Source organism: Aphis gossypii, chromosome 1 (genome assembly GCF_020184175.1).
Source record: "Aphis gossypii isolate Hap1 chromosome 1, ASM2018417v2, whole genome shotgun sequence".
NCBI lineage: Eukaryota > Metazoa > Arthropoda > Insecta > Hemiptera > Aphididae > Aphis > Aphis gossypii.
The window spans coordinates 56,627,887-56,645,261 of NC_065530.1; the positions used below are offsets into that span (position 1 = coordinate 56,627,887).

Here is a 17,375-nt window from a genome sequence, read left to right on the forward strand (position 1 = left end):
AGACACAAGTACATTTTTAACGGTTATTACGTTAAATTGCGTTGCACCGCTGATGTCCCTTCAATTATTATTGTAGTGTCACGGGGTGTACGACAACACACTCACGCGTCTCGTTGACCGATGACTCGTCCATTAATATAATATTAATAACAATAATATTTGGTTTTCGTGTAATTACTCGTTGGCGGTCTTTTCGACTTCGATTTCGATGACGAATGATCATCATTAATTATTAATGATTATTATTACACGTCGTCCGTCCGTGTTAATAAAATAATATGATGGATGCGTTCCTCGTCGTCTCCGTCTGCTAGCGGTACGAGGGAAAATAATAGAAGCGTATTCCGATGATATATAATATTCGCTAACATGACAAAATAAATTACGAACAAACTATACTATGTTTAAAAACAATTTCATTTAATACCTGTATGTCTATATGTATATCACACGGGTAAACATTTCGGTACATTATATATAAGTAGGTATACATAAAATTGTATTACGTAGACGGTGGACTTAAACTTCGGTGTCTTCTGGATACGTATTACAGATAGGTAGTAAGTATATCGTTAGCTCTACGTTTCGATTGTTCGCGGTCTGTATGTATGCGCACACAATGTCCGCCTGACGACGCATGCAAGCCTATTAACTTATTAGAAAAAAAAAACCAAACACAAACCGAATCTATCCCCGAGCACGCCACACCACGACTACTACAACACACACGACACCACACTACACCACACCACGCACAATCTTGACCGTGACATTTTCGGCGGAGGCCACCCAAACAGCATTGAAAGTATCGAGACGAGAGAGCTCGAGGCGCCGCCCGCATATGTTTTTTAACGTTACACAAATAATATCTATTAAATATTTATTATAATATCGTATATTTAGGTATGAAATTATATATATTATTTTATAATAATATATAGTACGTTATCGAGGATGTTGTTCAACGATGACGGCATTTCGGTTTTTTTTTCACACATTGCGCTCCGCCGAAATTACGTAATTACGATACAAAAGTCCACCTTCTTTCCCTCCACCGATCGGGCGCGTGTGTACGTATACGTTCTTCCCGCCCAGGTCGTTTGGTAATTACACAGTAATTCGGGCACGTTTCCGAAGGTCAACGTGTGACACTCTGGCCAGCGGTGTTTTTACACACATACCCACACACACACACACACACACCATACGTGTCATACGTACAATGTACATCAATTTTATATATTACTATTATTACTACTACTATAATATTACTACGTAGTCTCTTATTGTTTTCGGAGACGACGAGGTCGAATGGTTCGCAAAGTGGTCCAACTTCATCTTTACCTATATAGTTATTATAACAATACGCGTGGTGCGTAGGTGTTACCCCGTGGCGATACACGCGGTCCTACGATAATAATTCTAACATTATTTGGGCATGTCTATCGTGTGTTACTATACATTATTATTTGGTATGAAATCGATTTGTTCGAGTCGTGTTAGGCGTACCCACAGCTATTTGACCGTGTTTGATGTAGAAGATTTGACAATATTTTTTTACATTTAGAGTTCATGACGTATTATATTAGGTATTATCTTCCAGATACACTCTGTATGCATGACGTATATTATGTGTATATGTGTATTATACCTATGACTTTCGAGTTATTGCATTTTATGTCTGTTTGGAAAAAGAGAAAAACACCATCGTAATCCACGTGCCGAGTACACACATTATATGCCTACTTATAATATACTGACGGGCTTGTCACGAAAACTTATCGCGATCAAACAATGCGTCATGATGCAATGTAGGTGCGTATATTATTGTTTTCCGAGCTTTATAAGTTTATAATGAACAAATATTATTTATTATGCGTCCACGTGTTTGCTCAATTACTAAAACACAATACATACAGCTTAGGAAACATAGCTTATTATAGTCTTTTCGACATTTTTTACGACGCGTTATAAAAAAAAACGACGATCGTCTAGATAACCCGAAAAGACGCTTCGGTTTTTGGTGGTCTTTTTACTTCTTTTTATTTTTCAAATCGGTTTCGATAACGAGCGAAAAAAATCAATTATTATACCTCGATGGGTCAACTAAAGGGCATCTCACAGGTTTTGGTACAGAGTTCGAATCTGAGGGACTCTACAATTACCGTGTTATTTTTAATTGATTTGATAATGCTTTACGCGTCTGAATTTTCAAATACACACTAGGTATTGCTCTGCTATTATTATCATTATTATTAGTGTTATTTTAATTATTCATAAGCTCTAACCATAATAACGCGTCTAACTTTCAAAATAATAATTACCTATTGAAAACGAAAATTGTTACGAGCTGCATAAATTATCATTATGCGAAACGAAATATTATGTTGTACATGAAACGTGACAGTTTTGTTACGTCATAATGTTTTGTTCGACTTTGTGCTAAGATTATCGAAATTATATTTTGACAATTTTTTTACCAATCTATAAGTTGCATTATTTTTGAAATTTATTATAAGTCTATAACCTTTATAACAATAAATAATACCTACCGCCGGTTTACTGCAGGATATTTTTGGTATTGATCTATTAATTATTTTAATTCTAAACTATAATCGTTCAAAATAATACCAAACGGAGGCGCTCTAACCTAAAAGTGTTAAATACTTTATTAAATAAAAGATTTTTTTTTAAATGCGTTACCTACTTAAAATGTTACATCTTATACACTTATTCGTTATCCTAAGCGATATTAATTATTTCAACTCATTATGTCTAGCGGCACGTACTCATGCAGTAGGTGTCTATACGTATATTTGGTAGGCATTTGACATGTGTGTGTAATGTGTATGTATAATAATTACCTTACTGCCTAGTAATTGTATTAAGCAATATTTAAGTCATACCACTTGGCGATAATAAAGCAATCATTTGTGTTATTGATGAGCAATGAGCATGAAGCATTATTTAGCTTAAGTAAATTATTTTTAATCTAAATCCTTGTATTTATGTACATAAAAATATTTAATCAGCTGTTATGTTGTTATGTAAGGTAAAATAATTTTTGAGATGATTAATTTGGTGAATTACCTATAAAAGAGTAGTTGAATGCAATAAATAAAATAAAAATAATAATAATAGATTTAATAATAACATAATAACTATTATATTATCTGTTCGTGTCTAAACATTTGCCTGCTGCTATTATAGTAGTAAAATAAATATATTTTATTACTTCTATATATAGATAATTTGAACAATGTTTATAACAACTAATTTAAATGGTTTTTTTCACGTAGGTACAAATATAATAGGACCATTATAATGATAATTATTTTTCTTGGTAAATGAAAAGATATTTTATATCATATATTCAAAGCAATGTAATATATATATTACGGATTTTTATCTCATAAAGAATTATGATACGTTATAGTGGAAATAGTGTGTGAACTGTCTAAAAGGTCTATTACACTACTCTTATGATATGAGTTTTGTAATAAATTATTATATTACGAAATTTTGTATCAATATTATCATGATTTCGTATTATGTTTTTTAATTTTTCTACTTAAAGAATTTATCAAAACAAAGTCGACCAATATTATTGCAGTGTCATAAAAATATTATTACACTTATATGTATTATAAGGATTAAATAGACTATTTTGTTTTCCTCGATTTATAGGGACTTATATGGAAGAACAATGAATACAAATTAATTGATTTATTGTCCAATAAATCCGGACGTATTGATTTTTACAAACAATACATGTTTATCGAAATATTTATTGCGAATTGTACGTTTTTATTATTGCCTAGTTGTCAGCTATATTAATAACTGCTCGTGTGAGTTTAGTATAGGTACTCGACATAATTCCGTTCAATTGCCCATAATACTTAAAGATGTTTACGAATTTCTCAAAACGCCAACTCGATATATCGTTGTATATAGTATTATAACTGTTGATCATTCCAAGTCAAAACATCAAATCAACTTCTAGCAACTTTACACAAAAAAATGGTGTACCACAAGGGTCCACATTACCAGTTGCACTATTTCTGGTGATATTTAACAAAATTAAAATAAACATTGTTTAAATAAAATCTATTATATTTGCTGATGATGACACCTTCTCCTGTAGAAATAAAAATATCAATACAGTATAAAATCATTTATACAATAAACAATTAAATAGTTTGAAAAATTGTCTGCAATTATTTCAGTTTTTTAACAAGAAAATAAAACTGCATAACCTATTATATAAATTACAAGTAAGTAAATTAAATATTAAAATAGACGACAACAAATACATACCCAACAACAAAATACATAAAAACATCGGGCTTCATATTCGATTCCAGGCTCAAAGAGTCTTCTCACATAAAATCCCTGAAAATACCTACTAACAAAACACTTAGATTATTAAAACTATTAACACATAACTTGGAGTAGAGAATCAGGAACGCTATTTAAAATATTTAAATCTCATATCTAAGCAAAACTAATCTACTGATCTATACTATATTACACAGCCAAAAACACAAAAAATAAAATACATAGACTTGAACCACAACACAGGGATGCAAATCGCAATATAGGAGCATTCAAAAGTAGCCCAATCAAAAGCATTTACAATATAGTGGGAGAACGAACACCTATTCTAAAAATAATAAAATTTGATACTTCTATACGCTGCGAGACTAACCAGATTTGCAAATGACCCAGCATCAGATAACTATATAATACTTGAATCACAAAAAATAAAATAAAATTATTTCAAAGTCCCACAAATAATAAAAAATAATGAACCTTTCATGGACAAACATATACATCATAAACAAAGAGCACACCTTTAAATATATATATCGATGTCTCCAAAAGTTAAAAAAAGTGGGGATATCCATAATAAAAAACAATTTATAAACATTGTGTAAACTATACCCCATAATCCTGTTCTATGTATGCAGCCGAATTAGTTGCTATCATGTTGCTATATTACTACTAGCCATAAAGTATATTAGCATAAATGACAACCAAAAATATATAATTCTAAGTGACTGTTAAGCTCACTCATTAAAATAAAAACAAAATTTAATTCCAGTGATATAGCAATATAAATCCAAAAGAGTAAATATAAGAAAAAGAACAATACAATTTTAATCTGGAGTCTTGGACACATAGGAATAGTTGCAAACAAATGAGCATATAAACAAGCCAAACTAACTCAGCGAACTTGCAATACGTCAAAATTCACCCCTACACAGATTTAAGAAAACGAAAATAGACGGGTCATCTAAACAAACAAATCAAAACCAGTCAAAAGATGAAAAATAAACCCAAATATTAATACCACAAACAACTTTACAATTTTAAAACCAATAAAAAAAAAAAACATAGATTTGTGGCTCTTGTCTGAACGTTTTTTTTTTTGTCCGATTCAAAGCAAAATTCACACTTACATTCTTCGTATTCGCGGTTGTCGAGATACGTAAGGCATATTTTGCGGAATAACTAGAAGTCGGACTGCAATTTCCTCCGTTCAAAAAAAAAAAACCACCCAGATACCACTATATAATATAGCTATTATAGATATGCATATAAGTTATAATGCCTGTATATTATCGTCTTAGGAATTAGTTTCTGGCACACTAATTTCTGCGCTTCCGGCCGTCCGACGACCATAGATGCATGTAATAATAATAATACAATATAATATATTATACTATTTGTTATGATCGTCGCTGGTGTTCGCGCGTGCAGATTTCGAGCGCGCCACACACACAAATTTACGCTCTGCGTGCGTGTGGCCTCAAGATATTATATATTTTTGAAAGGACGGCGATCGATGGTCATCGGATGAGAACCAGTTGTGCTGCTGTTGTCGTTGTTGTTAGTGTTGTTGTTGTTGTTGTTAAGCTATGATATTTTAAGGTGCCTGGTTGTCTGGTCCGCACTTGATACATAATATATTATACCAGTAATACCCGTCGCCGGGGCGCACCCATCAGGTCGGCTTTCAGCCCAACGAGAGAGAAAACATATCGCGACGTGTTCTCCATTCGAAATCGCAAATTTTATTATTATTATTACTACTATTATAAGCGAACGAGTTCATCCGTCTTGAGAATATAACGTTTTTTTTATTTTTGTATTGTAAACAAAATAATATGTACCTACATCCGAATGTCTTACAAATTTCCCGTTGTATCCTAACGAATTCTTTTTTATGACTTAAATGTGTAATATATTGTGAAACTGTAAATTTTTTTGTATTTATACCATATACATACACTATGTATCTTATGATTTCATAAAATCGTCAAAAACGTACTGATCATAATATTAGAATTATTACAGTATTAATATTAGTAATAATATACCATAGGTAAGGGATGAGTAAATAAACAAGCTTAGATTTATATGAAATTGATTTGCAATTGCTGTAATATAATAAAGTTTGGAATAAACCACTCTCTAAAAGCGTGAAATTTATGTGGACAATTCTCGTTTTTGTGTAGTTAAATGTGATAATAATATGATGCATTTCTTTCGTTGTCAAACTCAGCTCCTTCCCATTTTGCTATAAACCGTAAATCCACCTATAAAAGTGGTCTGTGTAAAAATTATCTTTCAACATTTTCCCAATAAATTGTGGTTTGTTTTTGTATTATATATTTCTCTACTATACTTACTCTGTCAACTCTAAACAATTATTAGGTAGGCATCATAAAGTTGAATAAACATCTGTAGTTATATAAAATTAATTGTTTAGAATTGCTATGTTTTGTTCACTGCAATATATATCTATGACATATTTGGAATATGTTTTGCACTGTACACTTGTATTTTCTATTATAATTATTTATTATGCAAATATTATCATTATTAAATTGTTTTTAAACCATTTTTATATTTGATTTTTGAGTATTTGCATTGGTGCGATGTTCACTATAGGACTATATTAATTATGCCCCATAGGCCATAAGTCATTATATATTATTCAAACCAGTACCTACATGCGACTAATTAACTTGGGTTTATTATACAATTTTATTATGTTTTCATAAAAATATTGATTAAAATATTTTATCTCTTTTTATATATTATATGTTCTCTGTCCATATAGATTATACACTTAAAATAATTTATCTATGGTAAAATAACTTATGAAAATCAATGCACTACTTATATTAGAAAGTTGATCGCATTTTTGTTTCAATTTGGTACACCCACATTGAAAAATTATTTTCTCTAACCTAATATTAAAGTGACTATAACATAATATTATAGTAATATTTTATGGATTATGAAAAGTCCAATTTATTTTTAACAAATTCTTTGAATAATAAATTATTATTTCATTTTTTTATGTAATTAATGATTATATAATAGGATTAATACTTTGATTATAATTTTATCGGCGTATTTATTTAACATTAATTTTATATGTGCATTATTTGTTTTGCGTAACATATGACTAAATCTGAAATCTGCCCCAAATTGTTATAAATTATAATTGACGTACACCACATATTCTATAAACAAGTGGCAGCGTGATATTTTTATCTTATGATGCTAAACAACAACGTATACGGAAAATATCTAGCAATCAAATAATATTTTGGCAACCAGACACAATTTTACGCATAAGTGTAGCATATGGTTCAGCATAAAGGAATTGTTCAATTTTGGTTAACGTATCCATATACATGTGTTTTATGTTTCAAAAAAAAAAAAAAAATGTTATTTACTTCTTAAGAAATCGCACTCAATAAGTAGGTAGTACGTACACATGTGTCCGAAACCCAAATAATCGAATTGAAAAATTCTTTTATAGTGAGCTAACCCAAAAAAACATTATTCATGAATGTGTATAATGAGGCATTATTCATGGTGAACAGTTAATACCATGATATTATATAACGATAGGTAGTTTAATATTTTGAGAAATCATAGTGGATCAGTATATTAACTAAATATGTATTTAATATTTACTAACAACAATGTTTTGCTTCGAAGAGTTGAAGTAAAGCAACATGACAGTTAACCCATTAATAACGAAATAAACATCTGAAACCCATTACGATTAAAATAACAAATGCGAACTCGTATTAATATATGCCATAATAATAATAATATTCCGATCGTTTATAAAAACAAAAGTGATATATTACAGGTTCTAAAAAAATAAATAAATAATATTACCGTTTTACTATATATATCGATCATTAACATACACAATAATGTTTGTATAATAATACCTATGTACACGTAGGTACAATTGATACGTATAATAAAGTATATTGTTTATAACAATAATTTTAATTTTTAATGTATTGCAATTAGTAGAAGTGGATATATTATAATAGTGCAAATATAACGCTATTGAAAATATCGTTTAATTATTATTCACGTTAATTAATCGTTGTACAATAATATAATTTTGTCAACAGCTTTCCGAAGTAACATGCTAACCGATCGATTCGTCTATAGAACTACGAGTCGTAAAGATACTTCGTCAATCATAATAAAAATTTTTTTTCATTATCTACGCTTATTTTTAAGTTTTCTTATTCGTTTCGTCTGAGAACCACTGCGGCGTTGTACTAATTTTAAACGGATCTAGCTTTTTAAAATGACGAAACCTTCAACTCAATTTACTTACGTGCGTGTATACGTCCCTTCCCCGTTCGTTTTTCGTAAAAAAAAAAACTATATATAACATAATCTGTTGCTTGTGTTTAAGTTTCGATAGCGCGATGTTACCCTGCATAATTATTGTCTCTTATAATATTTATTTAACAAAGGTTAACTGTAACTATATATTATTAAACCATTATTATAATCTTATTATTTTTGACTTCTTATTGTCGTCACACTACTATAATATTATGTTTTTCTAACGTTCTATACCTACGAGCGGGCTACGTAATTATATTATTATGTGTTTTAGCCAATCGCGTCGTACACGTCCGTATTGAGCAATGTTTTAATTAAACGTTCAATTATATTATTATATACACCTATATCGTCGTGATAAATGTAAAATAAATATATGTATTATTTTCGAGTGGTTGTAAGTCGCAACAGGGATAGCGTCGATGAGTACCTAAAACATCAGGTGCTTTCTGTACATAAATGTTTTAGATATTTTCGTCTAGTCTTATGAACCTCTATACGTATCATGTTATTGCGCACCGCGCTAGGGGATTTCAGGTGCCTATAAAAAAAAAATTATCATATTATTCTATAGTTGGCAGTGTGTGTATTGTTGTAAAGTGTGTTTGCGTGCAAATCGAAGGAGTGTCTTGTGTGTACTGTATACAGTGTTCAGTGTGTGTAAATATATATTTGTATAATATACAAACCGGCCGCCATCATATATATGTGTGTGTGTAATATATACAGGCAGGGCCACCACACCCGGCAATTTATCAACGGGCCAAATGCACAATAATATACAACACTTGCTATATAATATTATTATTATTATATATATATATACTTGAGGTGTCTATTTATAGTTTGAGCGCGATTCCTCGTACAGCGTAGTAATATTCCGCAAGTATATATAAAAAAAAAATAATAATACAATTAAATATATTGCAGCCGCGGTGTTCTTTTAAGGAAAAAATAAATTTATCGTTCGTGTTTTCAAACGATCTCGTCTTTTTCAAATCCCACGCGCTTCCACATATTTGCAGTATAGGTACACATCCTTCCCGGTATATATATATCGTGATACAGCCTGTGGGGATGTTTCGAGTCCAGTCTGCCTATGATATAATGTGTGTATATATATCATATAGGTATGTCGTGTATCTTTATTTTTCTTCTTCTTTTTTTTTTTTTTTGATCGCTCTGTCGCTCGCCGACCGTGAAATTTGGCACCGCGCGAGGTAAAAATCCGCTAAACGATAACCTCGCTTAAAAATAATAATAACACGTACCCTACCTATGCGCATAATATTATAGACATACATAATACGTAGAGAGTCACTGTATACGCGCGTAAATTGTACGTTTTATTTATTATATCTTTTTGCGATTGCGTAGCTTACGTAACGGAACCATGTACGAGTCCAAATGTGTTTACGGTTTGAATGTTATATACATAAAATATAATACAAGAATGTAATAGCTAAGAACATAAATATTATACTATTATTCCTTGTATAATTGCTATATTATTGTGATATTTGTACGCGATTATCGATTTTTATTTTCTTCGGTTACTTTTTTTTTATTTTGAAACCATAGCAATTAAAAACAATCCTTATGTTCGTTTTATTATCAATAAAAAAATTTCGCTGAATATTTTTTTTATCTTCAAATATAATCTGGTATTCTGTGTTTATTAAAAAAAAAAAAGTTTAAAGCGAAATTTCATGATCAAACAAAGGTTATCGTATCTTATCGGCTTTTAAAAGTTGCGTGTTAAATTATACGTGTTTAAAAGACAGTTTCACGTCATAATAATAATAATATGTATTCGACAAACTGCATGTCTGCATTATGAATTACTATCTCTATTCCGAAACCGTTTTTTGTTATTTTTAAATAAATATTTCTTGTTCTTACGGCACCTATATCTGATCAAATATACGGGTTAAAAACAAAGAGGTACTTTTATTGTATTTCTGCCATGTCGTATTCGCACGCATCACTCTGTATATTATATATTATATTATACGCATATTTATATCTAAATAAAGTGATTAAAAAAGAAAACATTAACAAATCTGTTTAATTTATGGTTTTTATATTATATACTTTATCCAACTCCAACAAACATATTATAGTATGTCTGTATTCATTTTATATTTATTATACAACGATAAAGTTTGATAAATGCATGCTCACAATGCATGAATACTTAAATACTTTTCTTGGACTTTCAAAATTTAACAAATAACACCTATTTATATTATTGCATATTTATTTATTTTTTATTTTATAATTTTCCGAGAGTTTTAACCATTTAGATGCCCGCATCATATAAATTATATAGTTCAAAAACAATTACAAACAATAGTGTAATTTAAACTTTATTTATAACACTCTATTAAAATTTAATAAAAATATGTATACAATATTTCATTACATAAATTATTTTTTCCATAAAACAATGTTATCTGAAAAAATAAACCTCTACGCATGGCTTTACCTAGATCTTTCGCATATTATATTGCCTAAATATCACAGCAATTCAAATATAATTGTACCAAATCCATAAAATAAAGTTCAATTGTTGCTTGTTTTATCAATTATGAAACGCGTGTATTGAATAACCAAAATTTTATATTGTCAGTATTTAGAATAAAATATTTTCTTTTGGCTAATTATAGGTCGAATCCTCTCATGGAATCAAAATATACAATAATATTATTAGCACTCGGTTTGTCACATTTAACTTTGTCTGGTAAAAAATTTAGGTTCCCGGTATATTGTTTTCTAAAACAATTAATATACAATCAACAAATAATAACTTTTCTCAAAATTTACACCAGAATGTGTCTTATAATTTATTTCATTTTTACTTACATTATATAGGTTATAGGTATTACGAATTATAATATAATATATTTTATAAATATAATTATCTGAAATAATATTTTCATAATACTCAACTATTCTTTGTATCGATTAATTATTCTCACTATTTATATTATGATTATATTGTTTTAAATAATAATAATAATAATATGGTGTTAAACGAGCGTGATCTACCGACAAACGATAATCTACGATAGTGCCGATAGCTTATTAATAATAATAATAATATATGAGACCTATTGTAATACAATGATTAATATATGGTTTTGTTAATTTGATTATCTGAGGAAATTAAAAAAAAATCTATCGATTATGTTAAATTATTCAACTAATTTTTAAATGTTTACCGTAATCGTGGCCCACGGCTCTTCTGTAAAGTTTTATAATAACTCTGATTTTTTTCTTCTTAGTTCTTAATATGTTGCTATATTAACTGGAAGTAGTCATAATCTGGTCTATAATTTGGTCGCCCTTAAAAGTATCATAATTGTTTCTATCGTATCAAGAGGGATGGCAGTATCTTTTTCTCTATAGGTAAGTCTCACAAGTCCAAAAAGAGAAACCGTTCGTGACCGGGTTTGAATTGATGACGTTGCGCATCGGCACTACAATCGCATTAATCCACTCGGCCACTCCGTTTCTGGTAATGGTCAACTGTATAGAACGTCAATTTTTTTCACGTATAGAGAAATTTACTTCTTAAAATAAAATATGGAAGAAACCTACGAATATTTTATCTGTCATAAAATGGGAGTTAGTATTATACTATATATGCGTGGTACACCGATGTGATGTGATGTGATTTTACGCTGTATATTATTAACTATAATTTATTCGGAAAACTGTAGATCGTTTAATGCTTAGAAGCAGCTTGCTATCACTCTTGGGATTCTATAATCTATATTATATTAAAATGTATAGTAAAATATATTTTTAAATATTTAATTGCCCTAGAGAAAACATTCTTTTGGCTTCCCGTCTAGTGGTGACTTTTGATTAAAATTAAAAGTTTTATTGGGTTTTACCACAATTTTCACTTTTATTTTCTTCCCTCAACTAAGTAATATAATGTAGTATATATGTTCTATTATTTATACGGGTTCGGGTTGTAATTACTATCAATATCATAACCAAATTTATTATACATGTATTGCTGTTTAGATTGATTGCTTTTATGGCGCTTAGTCGTAGGTCTTTGAACAGAATGTTCGTAAGTTCTTTCCTCTCTTCCACTCCGGCTATGTTTTCGCTATGCAAACAGCACTAATTATTAACTCTTGTCAGACATATTGAAGTAATTCTAAGTTGACCAAAGTCAATTTTTTTTTGGTAAACACAGAAATGCTAACACACCGCATGTATATATTGGCAAATTAACTTTAACTAATAAGGGTTTTTATAGTCGAGCTGTGTCAACAAAATGTCTTAATAATTTAGCTAGCAACAAAACAAACTATAAATTTCCTTCGGCTTGATCAAAAAATAAAACTGGGCGTTGTCTAAGTAGAATTTTGATGACTATTACCTACTTAAATTAATATATGTTTGAAGTTCCAGCCATAATAATATAAACTATATTATCATAGGATATAGAGTATTCGATGCGGTTTTTATGATATGAACAATCTATCGACATTTTACAAATCATGTACCTAATACTGAAGTAAATAATACTAAAATAAGATACCTAAGTATAATATGTACATTTATCAAATATATTATATAGCTACTACATCAATTTTATTTAAAACATTCGGGTTTATCATTTAACTGTAGGGAAATTGTTTTTATGTTTAAACAGAAATCACCGAGAAAATAATTAATAATTACGAATCAAAAACGATGTTTCAATAAATATCATAATATTTTTATACTTCAATGAAAAAATAATAATAATTTTGATGAATCTGACTCCTGGAAACTGTTATGTATAACTATTATAATTGGGGTTCCTGTTTTTTGGTAATCACCCACACCTGTCATCTTGTATCATCTTATACACCAACTTTTAAACATTTAAAAATACCAAGCTATTGTCTAATAATTACGATAGAATATTTTATTTATTATATTGTACAATATTATGGACTTAGTATATTATACTGTTTTTATTAACACCACAGAATAAAAGGCATCTCATTTATTATTTGTTACTACTTAGTACTTGCAGCTGTATAGACTATAGACTATATAGAGATGGAGTACAAAAATATAAATCTAAAAAAGCAGATTATTTACTTGCATTACATATACAATATACATATTATAATAAATTATATTATAGGTACTATGTTACTGCATGTTTCATGTACACTAATTTGCTTTTCTCTATTTACGTACAATAAACGATTAGGTAATAATTTATCTATAAAATATCAAAATATTGCCAATATGATATTTATGTAAGTAGTCTTGATGCTTATATCAAATAAGTTCCATTTAAATTATGATGGGCAATTTAAACGCTTTAGTATTGTATATTACATATTATTATTATTTAGTTTGGTATTAAATACAATGCACTTATGTGTTGTGTATATAAATTATATTATATATTGTTTCATTCAACTTGTATTTAACTATTATCGCTTCAATTATAACTTATTAAAGTCGTTTAATTATATTATGCAAATAATTCTTGAACTTATGTTATTATTATTATAAAATGTCGGTTCTACAAAGGCGGGCGTGAAATACAAAATAACCATTTTTTCCCCTCTTGTATAGGTGATATAATATAATATTTTATATTATTATATTATATTATATTACATTTTATATACGTACACCTATAATATTATCATAATTACATCGGCTATTTAAACGATATGTATCATGTATGTATGACTGTGTATCTTTAACCTACGTGGGCAACATAAAGGATACCTACTTTAGTACTTTGTTTTCTGTTGTGGTGTACCTATTAACGTATTTATGTTACGACACGATATGTTTATATTATTATTATTATAATGCAGGTTTAACTGGAAGAGGTCGTAATAACATGTTCCGCGGGCCTAATGCGACGTACGTTTTATGCGAATTATGTGCTTAGTGTACACAAATTAATAAAATATATATTTGTATGTATATATAGTAGCCGCCCGGGACCCCCGGTACTATAAAAAGTACGAAAAACGACCGAGCGTTATAAAAACACACGTCGCACGAATGCGTATTTTGACCGTCGCGATAAACGATGACATTTTCAAACACATAATTTTAATGCGACAAATGTGTTTTTAATTTCCCTCGATATTCTACCCTGAAATAGTCTGCCCGTGTATAGGTAATTATATATAGGTTTATTTTGGTAAACTACTTTTAACATTTCATTTCCATTAGTCATAATTACGAAAAAAAATATGATAGTTTATAACTTTTAAATAAAGTGAACAGCATGTAATAGTATAGACAGTATAGTACTTACTTTTATAGTACTCGGCAGTATGTTCTAGAAAATTAACTATTTGTTTTAGAGTTTACTGCAGCGACAATAAAAAGAATCGCACTCGAAAATTTCAATTGAAAATTATATTTTACTATCAAATTATTACAACATACTGTATAAAAACGTGTTGTAATAATATGATTTAGAAATATATGGTTTTAGTACCATCTTTCACTTGAGTAATCGCATATATAATATTATAATAAAAACATACAATGCATATAGCTTATTTATTAAATCAAAGTTAAATGATTTCAAGTGTAATTTTGTTGTCTGCATACTTAAAATCTGATCTTTAAATTATTCCTACTTAAAACTAGTGCATAATTATAAATGTCATTACTCTTTGTATTTTATAAATTGTACTACTTTTTTGGTTTTTACTTTGACACATAATACAGTTTATCAATTTTTACAGTTTTTTAGAAAAATTGTGTTACCACCAAAGTTTAACCCATGTTCAAGTCTCAATCAATTGGATATAATTATTTAAGCACACTCGAAATTCTGAAATATTTGAATAACTATAGACTTGCTAATGAATTATAATGTAAAACTACTAATAGCTACTTTGCACATTTTGGAAACTAATCGAGCAAGTAAAATTTCATTATATTTATATTAATAGCATTATATCGGAGGTAGTTATAACTAATGGATATTTTCTAAGTTCATCAAACTTCGTAAACTTATAAAAATAGACATTCCATTTTTAAATTTAATTTACATTTGTTTACAAACCATAACTATTGCCACTATATAACTGGTCTTTAAAATGAAGTGTTTTTTTTTTTATATTTAAACTAGGTACGATTAAAATTTATTTAATATTGCAATTATATACAACTAATATGCATAATAATATAATTTAATTAAACTTAAATTTATACAAATTATATGTCTCAACTTTAAAGTAAAATTACACCAATGACTAATTTCTAAGCTTCAGATGAAACTGAAAATTATTAATACATACGAAATTGATAAGTATTTTCGAGAAATTGTTATAATTTTAAATAAGATAAATTATATCGCTACTAATTATTCCACAATTATATAAAAACGGTAACTAATCTTAATGAAATATTTTTAATATCTATGTAATTTGCTGAATGGTAAACTTCGATTGCGCCAAACATTTACAAATAAATCCTATACAATATACTCTCATAAACATGTTAATCTGAGTGATATTCATTGACATAATTGTACTAAATTTGTCAAAACCTATCATTAAATGATAAATAAGTTAATTGTACAAAATGATAATATCTTTGTAGATATATGTATTTATGTATACAATAATATTTACCAAGTAAATACTAAATTTTAGTTGAATTTAATATTATTTCTGACTCATAATTCAAATACATTTTGTTTTAGCTGGTTATAATAATTGGTCAGATGTAAATTCGTGAACGGAATACAAACAAATTCTTAGTCATTTATTAGTATAAATTTATGGAATTATTTTTAATTGACCTTAAAGGATTTTCTGTGTTAATTGTTAAGTTATAGTATTACCTATTATAATTTGTTTGTAATTGCTATGTAGTTATCACAGTGACACTGTAGCAACTAATGAAACAAAATGTGTTTATTTTTCAAGCCATAAATAATTTTAAAATTGTGCGTTTTTTTGAATGTTCAATACAACAATACTAAACCTACATATAATATGTACATTATTTTCATAGATAGAAACTATTATTACAATTCTAGTCCAACCAAAGACCAAACTACCAAAGTATATTTACAGGTACTTAAGCAGCAGCTTGTATAATTTACGTATTTTCTCGTAATATTTTTTATTTACCTAATTGTTTTTTTCTTGTCTGTCAACTCGCAGATTATACATTATTAAATCAGTACTTTAGCGTTGTTGTCTATGCTGTTATAATGCTATATTTTAAAGGACTATAGAACTTTCTTCGATGTATTCGAGAGAGTATAATATTATATATTATAGTGAATATAGGTACGCGTAGATACCTATTCGACGTTTTCATTAGTGAAATCTATTGTTATGCCCTTGTAATTTCACAATTTCGATGTATATATTTTTATGTATATAAAAAAACCATCAACGATAATGCTCCACTCCTATGTATAATATTATTTAGAACTATACACTATACGTGTTGATTTAAAACGAGAAAAAATACGTAGATTAGAGAAATCGTATAGGTATGAGCTAGACAAGAAATAAACAGAAATATAAGGAAAAATATTAAATACTAATATGTTTTAATATAAGAATTAAGTACACTAATTTATACAGATATATCGGATAACGCGTTTCCTTTTAGAAGCAGCTCACTGCATTTTATTGCGTTATAATTAATAAAATCTCGCGCGAGAAAAA

General features: G+C 28.5%; 1 protein-coding gene across 3 annotated transcripts in view; it reads left to right on the forward strand.

Moving 5' to 3' along the window:
• LOC114122813 (receptor-type guanylate cyclase Gyc76C-like) overlaps nucleotides 1-17,375 on the forward strand; it is a 42,060-nt gene that overhangs the window by 1,411 nt on the left and 23,274 nt on the right. The gene's annotated exons all lie outside the window — the stretch shown is intronic.